The 20,771-nt window shown below is 44.7% G+C and overlaps 1 long non-coding RNA gene across 1 annotated transcript; it reads right to left on the bottom strand.

Annotated features, from left to right (window-relative positions):
- Positions 1–3,995: 3,995 nt before the first annotated feature.
- LOC102953842 lies at positions 3,996–20,763 on the bottom strand. The gene is made up of 2 exons (XR_006216203.1): positions 20,653–20,763; positions 3,996–4,832 (listed from the first exon to the last, which is right to left on the bottom strand). It is a non-coding gene; the product is annotated as an uncharacterized LOC102953842 (long non-coding RNA).
- Between the last annotated feature and the right edge of the window lie 8 nt (positions 20,764–20,771).

Here is a 20,771-nt window from a genome sequence, read left to right on the forward strand (position 1 = left end):
AGAGAGCTTGGGCTCAACTCCAAATACAACAAGGACAAGTGAAGATTTATAGCCAAGGAGCAGAGGCAGTGGATGGAAAGTTACTAAGATGAAACATGGGGGGTAGAGGGGATTCTGGCTAAACAAACTTGACAGGATTATTGCTGAAGGCAAGCTGGAGTGCTAAGATACTGGTGGTTGGGGGGTGGGGGGTGAGGGTGGGGGGTGGGGATAAGGAATTTGCCCAGAAATCAAGGGTAGAGAGTTTTCCCTCAACTGATCCAGCAGAATTCTTGCTAAAAAACGAAGCAGAGGTGAACACAGAAGCCCAAGTCAGGGCCTCATGAGAAGAGAGTTCAAAGGTGATGATAAAAGGTCTGAGAAACATGTCGTGTTTATCTTTCAGAAGACATTGATTGAATACCTACTATGCACCAGTTAAATAGTACAGGCAACAAAACTAAATTCCTGGCCCAAAGAACTTTATGTTCTGCTGTCAGTATAGGGAGAGACTAAAAATAAGCTGGTATATGAAAATAAGCAAGATAATTACAGTATGGTAAATACTATGAAGGAAATAAAGGAAGGAAAATTGTATAGAGTGGGATATCATCTCTAGAGCAATTAGTGAGGCAGAGGAAAATGAAGTTTGGGGTGTCAGAGACACAGAGGCAACTCAGAAAATGAGGGAGAGGCTGATTGTGTTGAGTGCCATGGGGAGCACACAGAGCAGAACAGAGGAGTACCCAAAGAATTTGGCAACATGGACGTCATCTGTGGCATAACCCAAGAGCAGCTTTGGCTGGGATACTGAAAATGGAGGCCCAGTTGGGTGGGTTGAAGAAAGAATGGGAGGTGAGGAAGTAGAAACAATCTTTTCTAGAAGTTTTGCTCTGAGTGAGGAAAACAGAATGGGGTGTGGCTAGTGGAGGATATAGAGTCAAGGAAGGATATAGAGTCAAGGAAGGATGTACTTTAAAAGATGGAAGGTATTAGCCCACAATTGTGTACAGATGGGAAGGCTCTAGTAGAGGAAGGGAAAGTGACGATCAGTAGAGAGGGAGGAGAGACACATAATCTTTGAGATGGCAAGTGGAGATGGGTCCAGGGCGTAGGTGGAGGACTCGGCCTTTAATAGAGGCAGTAAGACAGAATGCTTACTACAGAGGAAGCGTTGTAACTGGAAAGAAAATGGAAAATATGAGGTCAGCTGCCAGTAGGCTTATAGGCTTGGTGGTAGGAAGGTGTTAACCACTTCCATTTTCTGAATGAAAAATGAGCCTGATATTGAGTGGAGCAGAATGCAGGTCTGAGAAATAGGGAAAGCTATGAAGTGAGTGCCTTGGGAAGTGAGAGTCCATACTGATGGGAAACTTAGCAGGACTGCTGGGTGGAACGGAGCATCCATCTGAGGTTCACGCAAGCCTCAGATACTGACTCTGGCTAGCTTGAGCAACAAATCTGTTGGAAGAATGGAGAGAGTTCACGTGGTCATAGGAAAAGCTGAAGGACCAGGGACTCATGGACAGCAGCTGTTAGGATGAGTGGATTCCATCCCTTCACATTCAGATTCCAAGGAGAGAGCAATGGCCAGATTGAGGCGAAGAACGATGATTTTATTGCAAATCTCACCAAGACTGTGCTTAGTGGGAGGGGGAGGGATACTTCATCCAGCAAAACTGTGGTCTTATTACCTAAGGAAGAGGGAAAGGATTCTGGACATACAAAACCAGATGACCACTATGTAGTCATGAATTAAAAATAACTAGTTAGGGGTGCCTGGGTGGTTCAGTCAATTAAACCTCTGACTCTTGATTTTGGCTCAGGTCATGATCTCAAAATTTGTGAGTTCCAGCCCCAAATCAGGCTCTGCGCTGACAGTGTTGGGCCTGTTTGGGATTCTCTCTCTCTCCTTCTCTCTCTGCACCTCCCTTGCTCTTGCTCTCTCTCTCAAAAAAATAAACTTAAAAAAAAAAAACAAACATAAGTAGTTAGTAGGATTGTGTGTTTTCTCCAGCAACACTTTTCTCTGGGGCAAGCTCAAAGAAAGTGTGTCATTGGGATTGAACTAAGTAAGCTTTCTGGAATAAGGAGCTTATTATAGTAATTAGACCTTACACAATCGTGGGAGGAGCTGGGCAAGTAAAAGTCCAAATTTGGAGCTGAAGAATCAGAAAAAAGCCACGATCCAGCCCTGGCACTGGAGAATGAGTAGGCATGTGTAGGAATTCTGGAAGCTAGCCATATCCAGCTGCTGCAGTAGGACCACAAAGGGGGCTGGTGTGGAAGTCCAGGGATGGTTGTTGGTTCTCCAGTTACTGCGTCTGTGAGTTCACACCCAAGTGTCTGGGCTGGGTCTGGTGTCACTGTTGGCCAGCACTGCCAGAAAGTGGGAAGAGAGATCCCGAAAGGGAAAAGTAAGTACAACCCTCAGCATGTAATGGCTGCTATTTCACTCTGCTTCCCAAATCTTGTACAACCTCACTTTTGACCAACTCTAACCTTGAACCATTCGGCAAAAGGGATTCTGGGAAGCAGTTCCCAATGTAAATAAGTCATCAATTTAAAAAAATACAACACGGGGGGCGCCTGGGTGGCTCAGTTGGCTAAGCGACCGACTTTGGCTCAGGTCATGATCTCGCAGTTTGTGGGTTTGAACCCCGCGTTGGGCTCTGTGCTGACAGCTCAGAACCTGGAGCCTACTTCAGATTCTATGTCTCCCCCTCTCTCTACCCCTCCCCTGCTCATGCTCTGTGTCTCTCTCTCAATAATAAATAAACATTAAAAAAAAAAAAACATGGTGGGGTGACTCAGTCGGTTGAGCATCTGACTCTTGATTTCAGCTCAGGTCATGATCTCAGAGTTCGTGGGTTCAAGCCCCATGTGGGGCTCTGTGCTGACCGTGCGGAACCTGCTTGGGATTCTCCCTCTCCCTGTCCCTCTGCCCCTCCCCTGCTTTCATGCTCTCTCTCTCAAAAATGAGTAAATTAAAAAAAAACAAACAAACACAGTGAATGTTAACAGAAGAAAAGACAGGGGCATTTGGGTGGCTTAGTCGGTTAAGCGGAAGACTTCGGCTCAGGTCACGATCTCATGGTTTGTGGGTTGGAGCCCCGTGTTTGGCTCTGTGCTAACAGCTCAGAGTCTGGAACCTGCTTCGGATTCTGTGTCTCCCTCTTTCTGCCCCTCCCCCACTCATGCTCTATCTCTCTCTGTCTCTCAAAAACTGAATAAATGTTTTTAAAAAAATTTTTAATAAAAAAAAAAGAAGAAAAGACAGACCAGGATTTAGGTTTTCTTCTGGGGAATGATTGTAACTATGGACTGTAGGGTCCAGAACACGGGGTTCGTGTAAATTGGCAGTCTGAAGGTCAAAGGGTATGCTAGTTAGGTGAGCTGTAAGGATGAAAGATGATAGGAAGTGGGATATGAATTTGAGGCTTTGGACGTGTTATAGTTGCTGGTGATGAGGAGGTCAAGGGCGGCCAAGGTGATGAAGACCCGTGTGTTGGAAGAATCATTCACGAGTCTGTTGAAGTGGCTGAGAATGGAGCCTGGAAGAGCCAGAGGGAAAGAAAGTCAAGGAGACAAGGGCCGAAGTCATCAGCGAGCAGTAAGGACAGGTGGACACCGAGGTTGAGAGAAGCTGGAGAATTTGAAGTAGAAGGAAGAGAAGTGGTTTTTAAATGGCGATAGAGAACAAGAAGGGCTCCTACCCACTTCCTGGCCTTGAGGCACATGAAGTGTAGGGGAAAAAAATCAACCTGTCTTCTGAGAGAGCTGCAGGGGAAGCAGTGTCCTGAAGGGAGCGCCAGATTTCACTTAATGAAAGGAGGTGGGAAGGGCATTCACCGGAGAGGCAAGAACATACGAGGGAACAGGGCAAGCTCTCAACGTGTCATCCAAGAGGTGCAATGCAATGTCCCCCAGCAGGGGAGGGGTGGGAGGGTGAGTCAGATTAGAAATTATATTAGGACTTGTCAGTTTGCAATGTCAGAAATCCAGCTCAAACTTAATTAAGCAAAAGAAAAGAGAATTTATTTTGCTCACATGCCTGAAGGCCAGTGGGACTGCTGGCTTTCGTCTCAGAGGCATCGGGGACCCAAACATGTCCCCAGGGTGCTCTCCTCTGCGTTGGCTCTGTTCTCAGGCAGCTTCTCCCCACAGAGCAGTGGATGGCTGTCCAACAGGTAGACTCGGTCTTCAGCCACCGCCTCTTCCCTTATCACACCAGTGAAATCCCGACCCTAACCGTCCACTGTAGCTAGTGTGGAGGCATCTCTGATTGGCCAGGCCTGGGTCCGCTGCCCACTTACGGTGAACAGAACTCACCAGAACCGCATGTTGGCAAGTAAGGGAATGGTTCTTCAAAGGAAAACTGCAATGCAGTCATCGAGAGAAGGAGGGCAGGGTATGGACAGGCAAAACGTGGGATGTCCATATCAGATACGTAAAGAGCAGGAGGGGGATGATGTGTCAGGGTCATAGTGAATCACTGCAGAGGATGGGATTTGGACTTCTGGTGGTCACTGAGGAAAACGGATATGAGGCAAGATGGGGTCAGCACCGATAACTTCTTAGGGGAAGAAGGCAAACTTTACATTAGTCCTAGAGCTCCAGAATGGGGCCTTGGGCATAGCACCACCTAGCTGTGCGTCATGGCACAGCCAGGAAGCCAGGGCACAAGAGGGTCTCCGGATGATGGACTGTTCACTGGCTCAGCTCCAGATAGTTTGTGGTCTAGGAGAGGCGAGGAGTCCTTCGAAAATGTCTGAAGGTAGCGGAGAGGTTGGGGGAGAAAAAGTTGAGAAAGAGGTGATTGACAGCAGCTCTTGTCAATTTGAAGAACCGACCTGTGAAAGAGGGAGGAAACTTAAGTGGCTCCAGAGTAGAATCAGAACCAATGTGTAGAAGTGAGGCAACAGTCTCGATCTAATAATTACAATTAGAACTGTCTAAAAAGAAGGGGACCTTCTTCTGAGGTGGCAAATTCCTTGTCCCTAAATGTGTTTAAGCAGTGATTTGAATGCCTCTAGTCAGCCATATTATATAAAGGCTCCTGTTGTTGGTATGAGATCAAACCAGAACACTTTTGGGGCGCCTGGGTGGCTCAGTTGGTTAGGTGTCTGGCTCTTGATTTCAACTCAGGCCATGATCTAATGGTTCGTGAGTTTGAGCCCCATGTCGCTGACAGCACGGCGCCTGCTTGGGATTCTCTGTCTCTCTCTCTCTCTGCCCTCCCCCATGCTCGCTGTCTCGCAAAATAAATAAATAAACATTTTAAAAAAATCAGAGCACTTTTTAAAAAAATTTTTAATGTTTATTTATTTTTGAGAGAGAGAGGGACAGAGTGTGAGTGGGGCAGGGGCAGAGAGAGACACACACATAGAATCCGAAGCAGGCTCCAGGCTCTGAGCTCCCTCTCTCTCTCTGCCCCTTCCCCGCTCACGCTCTGTCTCCATCTCTCTCAAAAATAAATAAACATTAAAAATTAAAAAAAGAAATTAAGTTGAGTAAGCTCTATTCGTGAGCTAGTTTGTTCATTCGCTCAAAATCCATGCAGAGGACTACCCGCATGCCAGGCACCATGGTAGCTGAGAGGGTACACAGGTGAGTGGGTCAGAGCTCCTGCTCCGTCTGGGGAAAAAGTGAGACAGAAGATCACCTCCCAAGCGCCAGGCACGGGGCTGGACACGTTGCATCATTTTTATGTCTTCCTCTTTGACAATGCCATCAGGCAAGGATGATTCGTTTTTAGAAGAAAACTGAGGCGCAGAAAGGACTGTCCAGAAGATGAGAGCTAAAGCTCAAACCCAAGTCTGTCTGGCCCCATGTTGCCTATGAACAAGTAAGCAAAATATAATCACAAAACAAATCTGTTTTCATAGGTTTTTCACATTTTCTTTCAGGAGCCCCAGGAACAAAAGGATCTTTTTTTTTTTTTTTTTTTTTTTTTTTTTAACCTATGATCAGATGCAGAGAATGAAGCAAAAACCGCCTTGTTTGGTCCTAGTTTAGTCCTGGTGGATACCCAAATGGAAGTCAGCAAAACCAGGTACAGGAGTGGCCGAGGAGCAACCCCGTCCAGCCCTGTGAGGGGGTCAGTCCCACAGCCCGGGACAAGTTTCTGGCCGCCTTGCCGCGCTGCGGGAGAGAGCCACGGCACAGGTGCCATCTAGTGGTGAGTCCAAAGCCTCGTTGCAAGGCTGGAGAAAAGTTCTGCTTCCAACATGCTTTCAGGATAGGCAAGGACCTAAGACTCAGTCCGCTGTAAAGGGTGAGTCCTGAATCCCAGGCTCAGAGCCCATCGTAGCATCCCCAAAGAAATCAATCTTATAAAGAAATCAATGCCCATGTTGTCATCAGATCCATATCTCTGAACTCAGTGGCCTCTGTCAGCCCATTCCTTCACCTTCCAGGCTTTCCAGAAAGAAATACGAATGCCCTTCTATACTCTCCTTTGTACTTACAGTCAAGTTAGTCACAAGCAAAAAAAACAGGACTCAGTTAATCTACTCTTCCAGCTCCAAACACACACACACACACACACACACACACACACACACACACACAGGGTCATTCATCAGAGAGCCTCTCCAAGAGAGCCTAAACACAAGATCCAGGTGGGAAAAAAAAAAAACAGCAGCACGAGAAGGCCAAGGGACAAAGACCACCAAGGAAGAAAATGCTGTTCTTGCAAAAGGAACGCCCATAAACAGAACCTAGCAAACAGCAGCTCTCTAGTGAGGTACGAGGCTACCTTCAGGGCCTCCCTCCTGCTCTCCTGTCCCCTCACTTTGCCTGATAATGCCACATTTCAGCTCTGGCCCCACCTTCCACAAGGCAGACAGTTGTGCAGAGCCTGGGCCCGGACAGGAGGGGAGACTGGCAGTTTCAATGGTCCAGACATGTGGGCTTGGCCTTGGTATAAGAGGTGCTGAAGAATCTACATGACATCCTGGAGGATTTTCTCTGAATACAACTGGGTGACGTAGCGTTCTCTACTCTCATACTGACTTTCGTACCTGATTCACCCAATTTAGTCATTCATTATATAAATGAATCATATTATATGTTCCTGTGAATGCATATATTTTAAATAAAAAACATATTTCCATTTTAGGTCTTCTGGTTGGCAAAATAATCCCTCCCTCCAAAAATGTTCACATCTTCATCCCCAGGGCCTATGAATACATTACTTTGCATGGCCAAAGAGACTTTGCATATGCGATTAAGGTTAAGGACCTTGAGATGGGGAGATTATCTTGGATCTTGGATTATCTAGGTGGACCCAATCTAATCACATTAGCCCTTTAAAAGCAGAAAACCTTCCCAGGATGTGGTCAGAGAGAGAGAGAGAGAGAACTGCAGATGAGTCTGAAAGATTTGATATTGCAGGCTTTGAACACAGAGAAAGAGGGCCACGTATGAACCAGAGACTGTGGGCAGCCTCTAGAACCTGGAACAGACAAGGACACGGATCCTTCCCAGAGTCTCTGGAAAGGAATGCAGCCCTGTGGATGTCTTGCTTTTAGCCCAGCAAGAGCGTGTCAGACTTTTGCAGACCTGTCAGATAATTTGCATTGTCGTTAGCCACTAAGTTGTGGCAACTTGTTAGAGGAGCCATACAAGCTAACACAGGTCTCCTTGGGATTTGAGATCTCAGAGTCTCATTCAGCATCAAAGGCAGAACTACCTGAAGCTATGCTAGTCTCAGAGACTTTGCTCTGATGGGGGCCATGGTTTTTGGATTTTATTTTAGGACCTGAGGGAAAGGCATCATTTCTGTTAATAATCTATTTTGTTATTCAGAAACCAAAAGCTCTGCTTAGCCCCATGTAGTAAGCTTCCAATAAAAGTTTTCAGACTCTTCAAAGAGTTCTGAATTAGGGGGCTCTTGGGGATGGCGTCTATGGCCCTCATCATTGACTTGGACATCCTCGAGAAATAGACATGTGAATACGTAGCAGAGCGCAGGCATAAAAGGACTGTCCCCACCAGGAACTATCGGCTCCTTAAGAAATCTTTATTAAATCATAAAGCTGTCCAAACCTCCTTTACACAGTAATTCCATTCTTGGGAATTTTTTGTATTTGAAACAGATTCCAAAAAAAGCTAAATAAAATGTGCATAAAAATTTTATGACAAGATTATCTATAACAGTAAAAGCAACAACAACAAAGCAAACAGTCAGAATTCCAATGTAAGGAAACCTTTAATAAATTGCTGTTCGGTGCTATTGGGGAACCATGAAAGGTTGCAATTAGTCATGCTATAGAAACAGGGGAATGTTCTTATGACCTTAAATGGAAACAGCATAATATAAAATAGTAGTCGTTCAATAATCCCTTATTGACCACATGCTATATATCAGGGATTCTACCAAGAGCCAAACAATTAAGTGGGGCCAAAGGAGATAATACTTGTGGCCCTTATCAACTCAGATATGCCATGATTGCAAATGTGTAAAGTGATCGATACAACAGGGAAGGAGATGTGCCAGAAAATGAAGCAAGGTGTTATGTTAGGGCATGGTAAATATTCTACTTAAATTCTCAAATGATCTTTCAGTCATAATCATTCGATTAAAGGACAGGACAGGAAGAAACGTAAACCACTGGACCTAAGTCCCAATGCAGAGCACCTTGCTGAGGAAGTGGGGTCTGAACACAACCCTTTAAAAAATACAAGAAACAGCAAGCTGGCAGGACAGGAGGCCAGGCTCCTTCCTACCAGGGGGAGCAGGAATCCAGATGAACACACAGGTGCTTCCCAATGGGGTCAGCTCTGGGAGGCTACATTTGAGCCTGTCTGTTCTGTGTACTTGGGAAACTTACGCCGCACCAGGAGGCCCTGAGGGACAGCAGCACCTGCCTCTACCTGTCTCCCCGGCAGCCGAGAGGTTAACTGTAAAAGCAGATGCTGCATTACCAATGTCTGTATCTGGCAAGCCAAATGCACTGGGCCTACCTCAGTTTCCCAGGGTGAACAAGGAAGGTCAGGGCTTTTTAATTTCTTTCAAAAAAATTTTTTAATGAGAGACAGGTTGTGAGTGGGAGAGGGGCAGAGAGAGAGGAGGAGACACAGAATCTGAAGCAGGATCCAGGCTCTGAATTATCAGCATGGAGCCCCACGTGGGGCTCAAACACACCAAATGCAAGATCATGACCTGAGTCCAAGTCAGACGCCTAACCAACGGAGCCACCCAGGTGCTCCGTTCATTTTCAAACCGCCTTCTAGGGATGCCTGGGTGGCTCAGTCAGTGAAGTGTCCGACTCCTGATTTTGGCTCAGGCCATGATCTCACAGTTTGTGAGATCAAGCCCCACAGTAGGCTCTTTGCTGACAGCTCGGAACCTACTTGCAATTCTCTCTCTCCTTCTCTCTCTCTCTGCCCCTCCCTCCACTCCCCATTCTCTCTCTCCACCTCCCCCTCAAAATACATAAATAAAAATAAATAAATAAAGTGCTTTCTAAGGCTGTGGCTGTGGGAGCTCTGCCAGGCTCTAGGGCAAGGGAGATGGACCCTAAGTAGGCACAGCCCTGACCATTAGCTTATAATCCGAAGTCGCTGTTATGACGGTACAGATATGAAGAACATTTAGGTGACTGAACGACTACAGAGCTCACGACAAAAGGGAAAGAGACTTGTCAGCAATGAACATTAATTGCACAACATGGATGTGTAAGGTAGGGTGTGGTTAGGAAAGGTATTTATAGAGATCTCATCTTCTGACTTACCTTCCCCTGTCAAGCCCCAAGTTGCTTTTAAATAAAATTCACGGCAGAGTTTTATCAACTCATCCTACAGCCAGGCACTGTGCTTAGTGCTTCCCTTGGACTATTTCATTAACTCCTCATAGCAACCCAGATAGGTGGTAATATGATCTCCATGTTACCTTTGAGAAAATAGGAGTTTAAACAAATAACTTGCCCAAGGTCGCATAACTAATCGATGTTCTGGGGCTTGGACCAGTCTTGAGGAGACACACCCATGCCTCACCACCGCAACTGGAACTCTCTGTCTGTTTAATTCGACCCCTTCTTCCAAATCTAGTAAATAAGACAGCCTTCCCTGCCCTCCCCACTGTCCTACCTCCGACCAGTTGCCCAACCTCCTGTGTTTTGTGTCTCTCTGGGCCGCAATTGCTGTCCAGCTGACATCCCCGACCCCTGTTTCCTTCTGTCAGGATCTCATTTCAAATACACTTCTGTTCTAGTCCTTCTCTGCTTCATGTTAGTCGTCTGCTGGCCCTTTATACTGTTCCTTGGGGTACAGCATGCAAACTTGAGCCTGCATCGAAGTCACCTGAAGAGGGCTTGTTATAAAATAGCCATTCATGGGCCTCATCCCCAGAGTTTCTGATGCAGTGGGTATGGGTTGGGGCAGTGAATACCAGGATTCCAGATGAGCCGGATGCCCTCACTTCTGCTGTCATCCTTTGAGAACTCCTGTTCTGGGGAGCCTGCATCCTGCCGCACTTTCCTGTATTGCTGATCTCCTTAAACAAAGATTTCCCAGTGTCCTATATAAGGAACCCTGGTTTTCCTTGGAAGGCACTTCACCCAGGGTATTTTTTTCCTAGATCCCTAATCACAAGATGAGAAGGAGTGGTTCCCATGGGCACCTGCAACACCCTCTCGATTCTCCCAACTCCGATAATCATTTCCACCCCAGCTGCTCGTGGCAGGCAGGGCGACGTCACAAACAGGAAAAGATTTCCAGGCACCAATCTAGATAACCCCACGAGTCTTTTTTGCTCCTTCCTGACTCCTTGGCTGCTGGAGACATCAGGATCAGGTTCATCAGGTATTCAAGCCTCCTGACCTCAGATGGAGCCTCACCACTGCTCAGTTGTTTTTGTAATCACCCCTGATTGATTCACTTGTTACTTCCCTGCTGGCTCCTGTTTGAACCTCTGCCAGTCCCCTCCAGCCCCTCCCCGCTCCGTACCTTCCTCTCTGGGCTTATGACTCTGCCATCAAGGCAGCTGACAAAATGGAGATTGGCTAGGAGTGTCTTTCTTAATCACTTCAAAATGGCTCTGCCTCTCACTCACCTTCCCGTCCTCCCCTCTGTTTCAAAAGGAGCCTTTAAAACCACAGGGAGATACCACCTCATACCCATCAAGATGGCTACTTGCAAAGGAAAAGAAACAGACAGCAAATAACAAGTGTTGGTGAAGATGCGGAGAAACCGGGACGCTTGTGCGCTGTTGGTGGGAATGCAAATTGGTGCAGCCCTTATGGAAAACAGTACAGAAGTTCCTCAAAAAATGAAAGATAGACTTACCATATGATCTGGCAATCCGGCTTCTGAGACTACATACAAAAGGAATGAAAGCAGTCTCAAAGAGATATCTGTACCCTCATGTTCACTGAAGCGTTATTCACAATAGCTAAAATGTGGAAGCAACTCAAGTGTCCTGTCAATGGATGAACGGAGAAACTAACTGTGTATATATCCACAAGGGATGTTATTCAGCCTTAAGCAACGAAGGAAATTCTGACACATGCCACAACAAGGCTGAACTTGGAGGACATTATGCTAAGTGAAATAAACCAATCACAAAAGAAAAATATGGTACGATTCCACTTCTATGAGGCATCTAGTGTAGTTAAATTCACAGAAACAGAACGTAGAATGGTGGTTTCCAGGGCTGAGGGGAGGTGGGACTAGGGGGTTGTTTTTGAAGGGGTATAGAGCTTCAGTTTTGCAAGACAAAAATGTCCTGGAGATCGGTTACACAACAATGCAAAGATATTTAACCCTACTGAAAAGGGGTTAAGATGGCCAATTTTATGTCGTGTGTATTTTACCGGCGGTAATTTTTAAAAATAAGTCTTTCCTCTCCACGGTAATTGTTCCCTTTGTGTCCTCAACCCTATCTCATGCCACTTTTTCCAGGAGGCTATTCCTTCTGTTTTCTCCCTTCTAGAATGGACACAAACATTTGTAGGACTGGCAGTAGGAGCACGTGCATATATTCCGAGATGTCTAAGATTATATATCCAGAGTGAATAGAGTTTGTTCACAGAGTGAACAAAGAGCCCGACATTTTCAGTTTGCATTAAGTCTGCATATTACGCAGCCAGTCCTAGGTAGCCACACTCCTGGGAGAATTCCAAACCTCAGCCTTAGGATGGGGACAGTAGGGTGTGTGTGTGTGGGGGGGGGGAGACATTCCCCGAGTCCTCAGTTCCTTCCTGTCCACTCCTCCCACCAAGCCTAGAGGTAGTAGATGCTTTTGGCTGCATTTTCTTCTTCTGGACCATTTTATGGAAATCTCTCTCTTTTTTTAAACTTCTTTTAGTAGTTAAGCATGTCCTACTAGGTAACAATTCTTTATATTGAAGTGTTCCTGTTGAAATAACATATGTGGTTTCTGGTATGCCTGGGTGGCTCATCTGGTGAATCGTCTGACTCTAGATTTCAGCTCAGGTCGTGATCTCACGGTTTGTGGGATCAAGCCCCATATCAGGCCCTGTGTTGACAGCAAGGAGCCTGCTTGAGAGTCTCTTTCTCTCCTTCTGCCCCTCCCCTACTCATGTGTGCGCATGCACGTGCTCTGTCTCTCTCTCTCTCACACACAACATAAATAAACATGAAAAAAAAAAACCATATGATTTCTGCTGCCTGACTGATATGGGGAGACAAACAGGAAACTAACAAAAGAAGAAAATATATGGTATTTCAGACAGTGATATGAGCTACAGAGAAAGAGAAAAGCATGGATGGGCATAGAGTGTGCTGTCAAAGGGCGACAGCTGGCAATTTCACACAGAAGGCAGAGAAGGCATCACAGAGAAAGATGCTGTACTGAGAATACACAACTGACTCTTCGCCCCACTTCCCAATGAAACGATGAGATGATGTAAAAATAGAGTTCGACCTGCATCATTGAAGTGGAAAATTCTCCATCCAACTACAAAAACTCTAAAGAATTTCCTGTTAGGCACCACAAGGCAGGTACATTCAGAATATAGTGTAGAAAGATAAAGCTTATCTCTGGATCACCCACTGCTTTCTCTCCCTTTTCTGTCCCCTCACTTCAGTGACTTTGAAGGGTGGTGAGCGGAGAAGTGACTTATCTCGCCGAGCTCTGTCTGTAAGGAAAGTAATGTCATTCCTTCCTTCATTCATTCACTAGTCACCTAGCAAACATGTTTGGAGCACCTCCTATGTATCTAGCACTGTCCTAAACACTCTGGAAGGTATGAATTAGAAGACACAATACCCAGGGGCGCCTGGGTGGCTCAGTCGGTTGAGCGTCCGACTTCAGCTCAGGTCACGATCTCGCGATCTCGCGGTCCGTGAGTTTGAGCCCCGCGTGGGGCTCTGGGCTGATGGCTCAGAGCCTGGAGCCTGCTTCCGATTCTGTGTCTCCCTCTCTCTCTGCTCCTCCCCTGTTCATGCTCTGTCTCTCTCTCTATCTCAAAAAAAAATAAATAAACGTTAAAAAAAAAAAAAAAAGACATGATACCCGACTCCAAAGGGATTACAGTCTAGCAGGAGAGGATATGGGAACTAAGACATGTATGCAAAGAGATATGATTCAAGCTAAGAAGGGTAATGAGAAAGTTGGTTAATAAAATATGAATTCCAAAGATTCTGACAGATGGAACTATTAGCCTGACTTCAACAAGATGAAACATCCAATTCCGTTCAAGTCAACATTACCTGACATTACAGCTACTCTAAAAAATACAGCATGCATTTGAAATGGGGATGAATTTGGAGACCAGGCAAAGTAGAATCATTGCAGCAGAAGATGGGTGAAATCTATTTCTGGTGTGGAAGGCAAGGTAGCCAGAGCCTTAGTTCTGCAGGGCATGGGAGGAGCACAGCCCAACCACCCAAAATGTACCTGTTGAATTGAACTCATACATGCTCCAGTCTAAGAATACTCAGAGGAATAAGCTAGTAGCAAGAACCAACAGCAGTTATAGCAAGTGATGGTGCTGACGGATAAAGGAGAGAGATTTTCTTGCCTGGAGGTCAGGAACAACTTGACAATAACACAGCTTCAGAGGGGCAAACTGAAGGATGAATAGATTTTTTTTTCCCTAGGCAGTCAAGAAAGAGAAAATCATTCCGGTCATAGGAAATGTGTGTAAAGACACAGAGGCATGAAAATAAAGAACGCTCTGGGAACAAGCAAGCAGTTATGCATGTGAGAACCAGGGGATATGTGAAGTGTTAGGACTTGGGGCTTAAAACCCTGGAGGGGCCTCAGTCGTGACCTTGGGGCATGAGGCCAACCTACCAATAACATCTAATCACCTGTTGATTCCCAGAGCTGATCCACTACGAATTTCAACTCTAACCTTGAGGTGATAAAGACTGAATGAAGGATCCTTGGGATAATGGTATGTTAGCTCAAGTGAGGGAGGAACACAGAAGTGGCAAGATTCAAGGGGCCTGATAAATAACCTGTTGCTCCCTGCCCAAGGCTGAAAGGTTTGCGAAATGGAACAAAATCTGTATGGAAACCAGAATATCATCCTTTCTGCAGATGAAGTTGATATTGAAGAATGTGGCTTATATTGATCAGAATAGAATGATTCATGCGCCAATCACAGTAGTCAGGGAACGAAATTACTCTGCCGAACTAGGCCAGGGTCATGTTCTGACCTCAATGGACTGAGTGTGAGACAGGTATATTCTTTTAGAAATCTGAGACACTGTTACCAAAAACAGAAGAATGGGTCCTGAGCAGCAACCATGTCCACTCCGTACGTGTGTGTGTGCTTGTGTGTGTGCATGAGTGTGTGTATGTCTGTGTGATGACCCATATCTCACATGATCCCTTTCGGGTACAGTTGATCATGCTGCTGTGATGAGAAAAAGTCGAAGCAAACTCTGAATTCTGATACTGCTTTAAACAAGTCACTGGCTCTTTCTGGATCTCAAGCGCTTCCTCTCCATAAAAGAATACCATAAAATAAGAATTCTCTTGGCCCATTCCCTGCCTTAGGAATGCTGGGCTTATAAATGAGGTCATGTCTGTCAAGTGTTATGATCTCCTTGAAGACAAATTCTGTACAAGTATATAGGATTATTAGCCAAGTTGCTCAACAACCAGTCTGTGCATGAACGACTTAGGGAGGCAAACAGCACCAGGGGAGAACAATAGGACCCACCATGTCCAAGGGCCACTTGATTCCTGTGTTTCTGTGACATCCACAGCACCTCACAGGTACCTGCTCTGAACATCCACAGTGCTGGGAGGGACAGTTTAGCCAGTTTGGTTAACACATCTAGAGAGCAAAGCCAGCAGGACGTCAAGCAATTGCCATATGAGAGGATTTTTTCAAGAAGATAATTTAAGAGAAATCCTGTTTGGATTTTAAAGACTGATGGTTAAATACTGAGCCATTCATCAGGGTTCCCATAAGCACAATTGGAAAGCAATCCAGAGTTCAATGAGAAAAGGAAAGGGCTCTTTTATGTTTGACTCTATAAGGAGGAGGAAGAGGAGGAGGACCTTGTTTCTAGTCTTCTCTTTTGCCTCTTAGAAATTATGGATTTGGGACCTGAAAAGGACTTTAGACACCTCCCATCTACCTTTTTAAAAAAACGTACAGATGGTGAGGACCAATGAAGTAAACTAACTTTTCTGAGCTTACACAGTCAATTGGCAGCATAGCAGGGACTAGGGCTCAAGTGCCTACCTCCCAGTTTGGTATTCTTCACATTCAAGTCTCTTGTCTCCCAGTCTTAGGAGCTTGTGGGAGCCGCTTTGCCTCAGGGAGCCTAGCTGTCTCATCTGTAAAATGTAAATAGACTTTAAACTGACAAAGTAAGGCAGCTGGGAGATAGGACCTCTTGAGGGCCCTCCTAGTTTTCAATCAACCAGTCCACAAATCTTTTTAAAGACCTAACAGCAGGTAATGGGGTATCCAGCCCGAACGAATTTAAACAAATAGGGGCTTTAGTTTCCTCTCCTTACAGGAAATCAGGAGGTAGATCCTGTGGCTGGTGTTAGTTCAGTGGTTTCAGGATGCCATGACAATCCCAAGAAACTCTTCCTATCTGTTTCATCATATTTAGTATGGCCTTCTTATCCACATTACTGTTGCCTCATGGTTGCGAGATGGTTTCTGCAGTCCAGATGTCACCCTCTTTTTCAAACTTTCACTTAATACTTTTAAAATACCAAGCAGGTAATGAGATACTTTGTTTTCATGGCCATGTTAGCTATAGTTCTTTTATAGATACCCTATCAAACTGAGGAAAGATCATTCCCTTTACAGATGATGAGAGCTTTTTGGTTTAAATCATGAATGAGTGTTCAATGTTGTTAAATATTTTTTCTACATTGATTAAGATCATGTGAATCAAATGCACTGTCTCCTTTACACTGTTTATGTAGTGGATTGCATTGATTGATTTTAAAATGTTGAACCAACCTTGCATTTCTTGAAGAAATTACACTTGGTTAAACTATCTGACTCTTTCCAGATATTACTGGATTTAATTTGCCAATGATCTGTTAGAGTGTTTGCATCTGTGTTCATAAAGGACATTGATGTGTAACTTTCTTTCCTTTTTATTTCTTGGCATCAAGATCATTTTGACCCTCCTCCTCTAATTCTCTGACTTTATGTAAGATTGGTATAATTGCTTTTTCTTTCTTTCTTTTTTTCTTTTAAGTAGACTTCAGGCCCAGTGCAAAGCCCAATGTGGGACCTGAATTCACGACCCTGAGATTAAGACATGAGCTGAGATCAAGAGTCAGACACTCAACTGACTGAGCCGCCGAGGCACCCTGGTATAATTCCTTTCTTAAAAGGTTGATAAAATTTGCTTTTCTTGCCCTCCTTTTCTTTTTTAAGATTTGTTTTTGAGAGACAGAGAGCACAAGTGGGGAAGGGGCACAGAGAGAGGGGGACAGATCAGAAGCTGGCTCTGCGCTGACAGCAGTGAGCTCAATGCGGGGCTCAAAATCACACGCTGTGATATCATGATCTGAGCCAAAGTCGGACCCTTGACCAACCGAACCACCCAGGTGCCCCTTCTTACCCTAACTTCTTAAGATGGAGCCTTAGATAATGGATGTCAAATGTTTTTTCATTACTAAAATAAGCATTTCAAGGAATAAATTTCTCAGAGGGTGCTACTTTAGCTGCATTCCATGAATTTTGATGTAGTTTCAGTATCATTCTATTTCAAGTGTTTTCTAATGAACTAGAACCGTGCCTAGAATAAAGTACTCAGTGTTATCTCCAATTAGCTTAGTTTTTTGTTTCTTTTGTTAATAAGTGAGACTAAATTGATGGATCACCCCGACAGTCGTGTTCCTTCCTCCTTGAGAGCCTCTTTGCTGGTTCCACTGTACGACCTCTTCATGTAGACCCAGATTTCACCCTTCTTCTCGTTAATACCAATTCATCTTGCAGGTGTGACCTCAGACGCCACTTCCTTGGAGAGACCTTCCTTGACAACCTAGACTGGGATGGTCCTCTCATGTACTGGCTAAACAGTGTCCCCCAAAAGTTCACGTCCACCCAGAATCTGTGAAAGTGACCTTCTTCAGAAATAGAGTCTCTACAGATATAATTATGTTAAGAAGACATCATATTGGGTTACGTTGGGCCCTAAATCCATTATGACTGGTGTCCTTTAAAGCAGAGGGATATTTGGACACAGACACATGGGAGAACACCATGTGATGACAGAGACAGAAGTCTGAGTGATGCATCTACTAATTGAGAAATGCCAAAGATTGCTGGCAAGTACCAGAAGCTAAAAAGAGGCAAGGAAAGATCCTCCCCTAGAGTCTTTGGAGACAGCATGGCTCTCCCAACACCTTGATTTCAGAACTTTAGCCTCTAGAACTGCGAGAAAATAAATTTCTGTCATTTTTTTAAAGTTTATTTATTTGAGAGAGAGTGCACGAGAGAGCACACGTGCCCACACACGGCCAGAGGAGGGGCAGAGAGAGAGGGAGAGAAAGAGAATCCCAAGCAGGCCCCACACCTCCTGTTCAGAGCCCGACATGGGGCTCAAACCCACAAACTGTGAGAACATGACCTGAGCTGAAGTCAAGAGCCGGACGCTTAACTGACTGAGCCACCCGGGCACCCCATAAATTTCTGTCATTTGAAGCACCCAGTGTGGGGTAATTTGTTAGGGCAGTTCTAGGAAATGAATACACCATGCTCCATGTTTTCATACCTTCTTTATACTTGTCTTTCCTAGCTTTTATCAGATAATTATCACATATAAATTATCAAGAAATGCTAATGGTGTAGTAATACTAGTCTGGCATTTTAGTGGGGGCTATAAGGGAGACTACCATAATCCAAACCAATATCTCTGATGGTGAGGGCTTTGAAGGGCACATAGTTTTGAGGGAGAATGGCCATAAAATCACAGCATGTCAGTGGCCAACTACTTAAGCTTCTAAAAGCAACCTTAAGTACATGTTACAGAAGTTTTTAATGTGCAAGCTAGCCAAGCTGGTCATTTTTAAAATAGAAACAGATCGCCATAAAAAAGTAGATTGCCATAAAAGGGCACTGAAGTAGGGATCAGAACCATCGGTACAGCTTCCCCCTTTGGGTCCAGATCTTGGGTGAGTCACTCAACCTCTCTGGGTCCAGGTTCCTCAGCAGCAGAAGGAGGTAGTTTGAAAGAGTGTCTACAGTCTCTTGGGCCGGAACATTCTATGGCTTTATGATTCTAATGTGGAGCAGTAGTAAAAAAGACAGTATTTACTTCTAAAGCACAAGGCTCCCTGGTCACTGCTAGCTTTCTTTCATGAACAGTATCAGAATCCAGGGATGAAACATTACCCCAAAGAGATGATCCAGGCTGGTGCTAGACCAAGAAGGATTCTGCTTGAAATATGTAACTACTAGTTCTTTCCAAGTTTGTTTTACTTGAAAGGGAAATAGTGTAGATTTTTCCAGGGCTCTCATTTTAAAAAAACATTTTAAAGTGTCTAGGCTGGCTGGTCACTTCCTATCCTTGGATAGCAGTGTATTCACCTGTTTAAAAAAAAAAAAAAAAAGAGGAAAAGGGGAACAGAAGCTGTGATTCTCAATGACTCTTCCAGGTCTGTGACTTCAAGGTAGTTTTTGTCAAGCTAGAGAGAGTGGCCTTGAGCTAAGTGCAAGGTCATGGGTCAATCTCAGGAACTGGTGTTCACCCTACTATTTCTTCTCAGAACCATTGTGTATGGGTGAGGTCTGTCTCCCGAGAACAGGCTCTACCACCTAACTTTTGGCAAGGATGAAATCCTGGACCTTGAGAGAATCACTGGATGAGTTTGAGCCTTAATTTCCCCATCTGTAAAACAGGGATAGCAACTTACTTCACTTAGCATCATACTCTCTAGCTCCATCCACTCTGTTGCAAGTGGCAAGATTTCATTCTTCTTTTGTGGCCGAGTAATATTCCATTGTATATATACCACATCTTCCTTATCCATTTATCAGTCAACAGACACTTGGGCTGTTTCCAGAGTTTGGCTAGTGTAGATAATGCTGCTATAGCAGTGTTAAAAACACTGGGGTGCATGTATCCCTTTGAATTAGAATTTTGTATTCTTCAGGCAAATACCTAGTAGTGCAATTGTTGGATCAGGGTGGTTCTATTTTTAACTTTTTGAGGAACATCCACCCTGTTTTCCAGAGTGGCTGCACAGTTTACATTCCCACCAACAGTGCACAAGGGTTCCTTTTCCTCCACATCCTCACCAACACCTGTTGTTTCTTGTGTTGTTGATTTTAGCCATTCTGACAGTGGTGAGGTGGTCTCTCACGGTGGTTTTGATTTGTATTCCCCTGATGGTGAGTGATGTTGAGCATCTTTTCATGTGTCTGTTGGCCATCTGGATGTCTTCTTTAGAAAAATGTCTGGAGCACCTGGGTGACTCAGTCGGTTAAGTGTCCGACTTCGGCTCAGGTCATGATCTCACGGTATGGGAGTTCAAACCCCACATCGGGCTCTGTGCTGACAGCTCAGAGCCTGGAGCCTGCTTCTGAGTCTGTGTTTCCCTCTCTCTCTGCTCCTCCCCTCCTCATTCTCTCTGTCTCTCTCTCTCCCAAAAATAAACATTAAAAACTTTAAAAAAGAAAAGAAAAATGTCTATTTTATTTGGATTATTCATTTGGGGGGTATCAAATTTTATAAGTTCTTGATAGATTTTGGATACTAACCCTTTATCAGATATGCATTTTCAAATATCTTCTCCCATTCCATAGGTTGCCTTTTGGTTTTGTTTATTATGTCCTTAGCTGTGCAGAAATTTTTATTTTGATAAAGTGCCAAAAGTTTACTTTTGCTTTTATTTCCCTTGCCACAGGAGACATATCTAGTAAGAAGTTGCTATGGCTTATGTCAAAGAGGTTAGGTCCTGTCTTCTCTCCTGGGATTTTAATAGTTGTAGCACTAAATGGTACACCAGAAACTAATATTACACTGTATGTTAACCAACTGGAATTTATATAAAAACTTAAAAATAAAAACAGGTATAGCTACTGAAAGAATTGTAAACATATCAAGAGTTGAGCGAAAATGCCTAGACTTTGTCAGATCTTCAAGTGTTATTTTCCATAGTCCTTGGGGCACCAAGGAAAGATCACCTGGTTATCACAAGCACATTGCAGCTTGCTGACTACCAGACTGGCTACGACCGACAGGCGGTAGCCAAGCCAGACTTACCTTTACTTCTGTGACACCGCTGTCACCTTCCGCACTCTCAGAGGCGAGCTGCCCGCCGGTCATTACCCTGGGAAGAGCGCCGCACTCCACGCCAATCATCGGGGCACAGGCCCCGCCCC

The sequence above is a fragment of the Panthera tigris genome, chromosome B1 (genome assembly GCF_018350195.1).
Source record: "Panthera tigris isolate Pti1 chromosome B1, P.tigris_Pti1_mat1.1, whole genome shotgun sequence".
In the NCBI taxonomy this organism is placed as follows: Eukaryota; Metazoa; Chordata; class Mammalia; order Carnivora; family Felidae; genus Panthera; species Panthera tigris.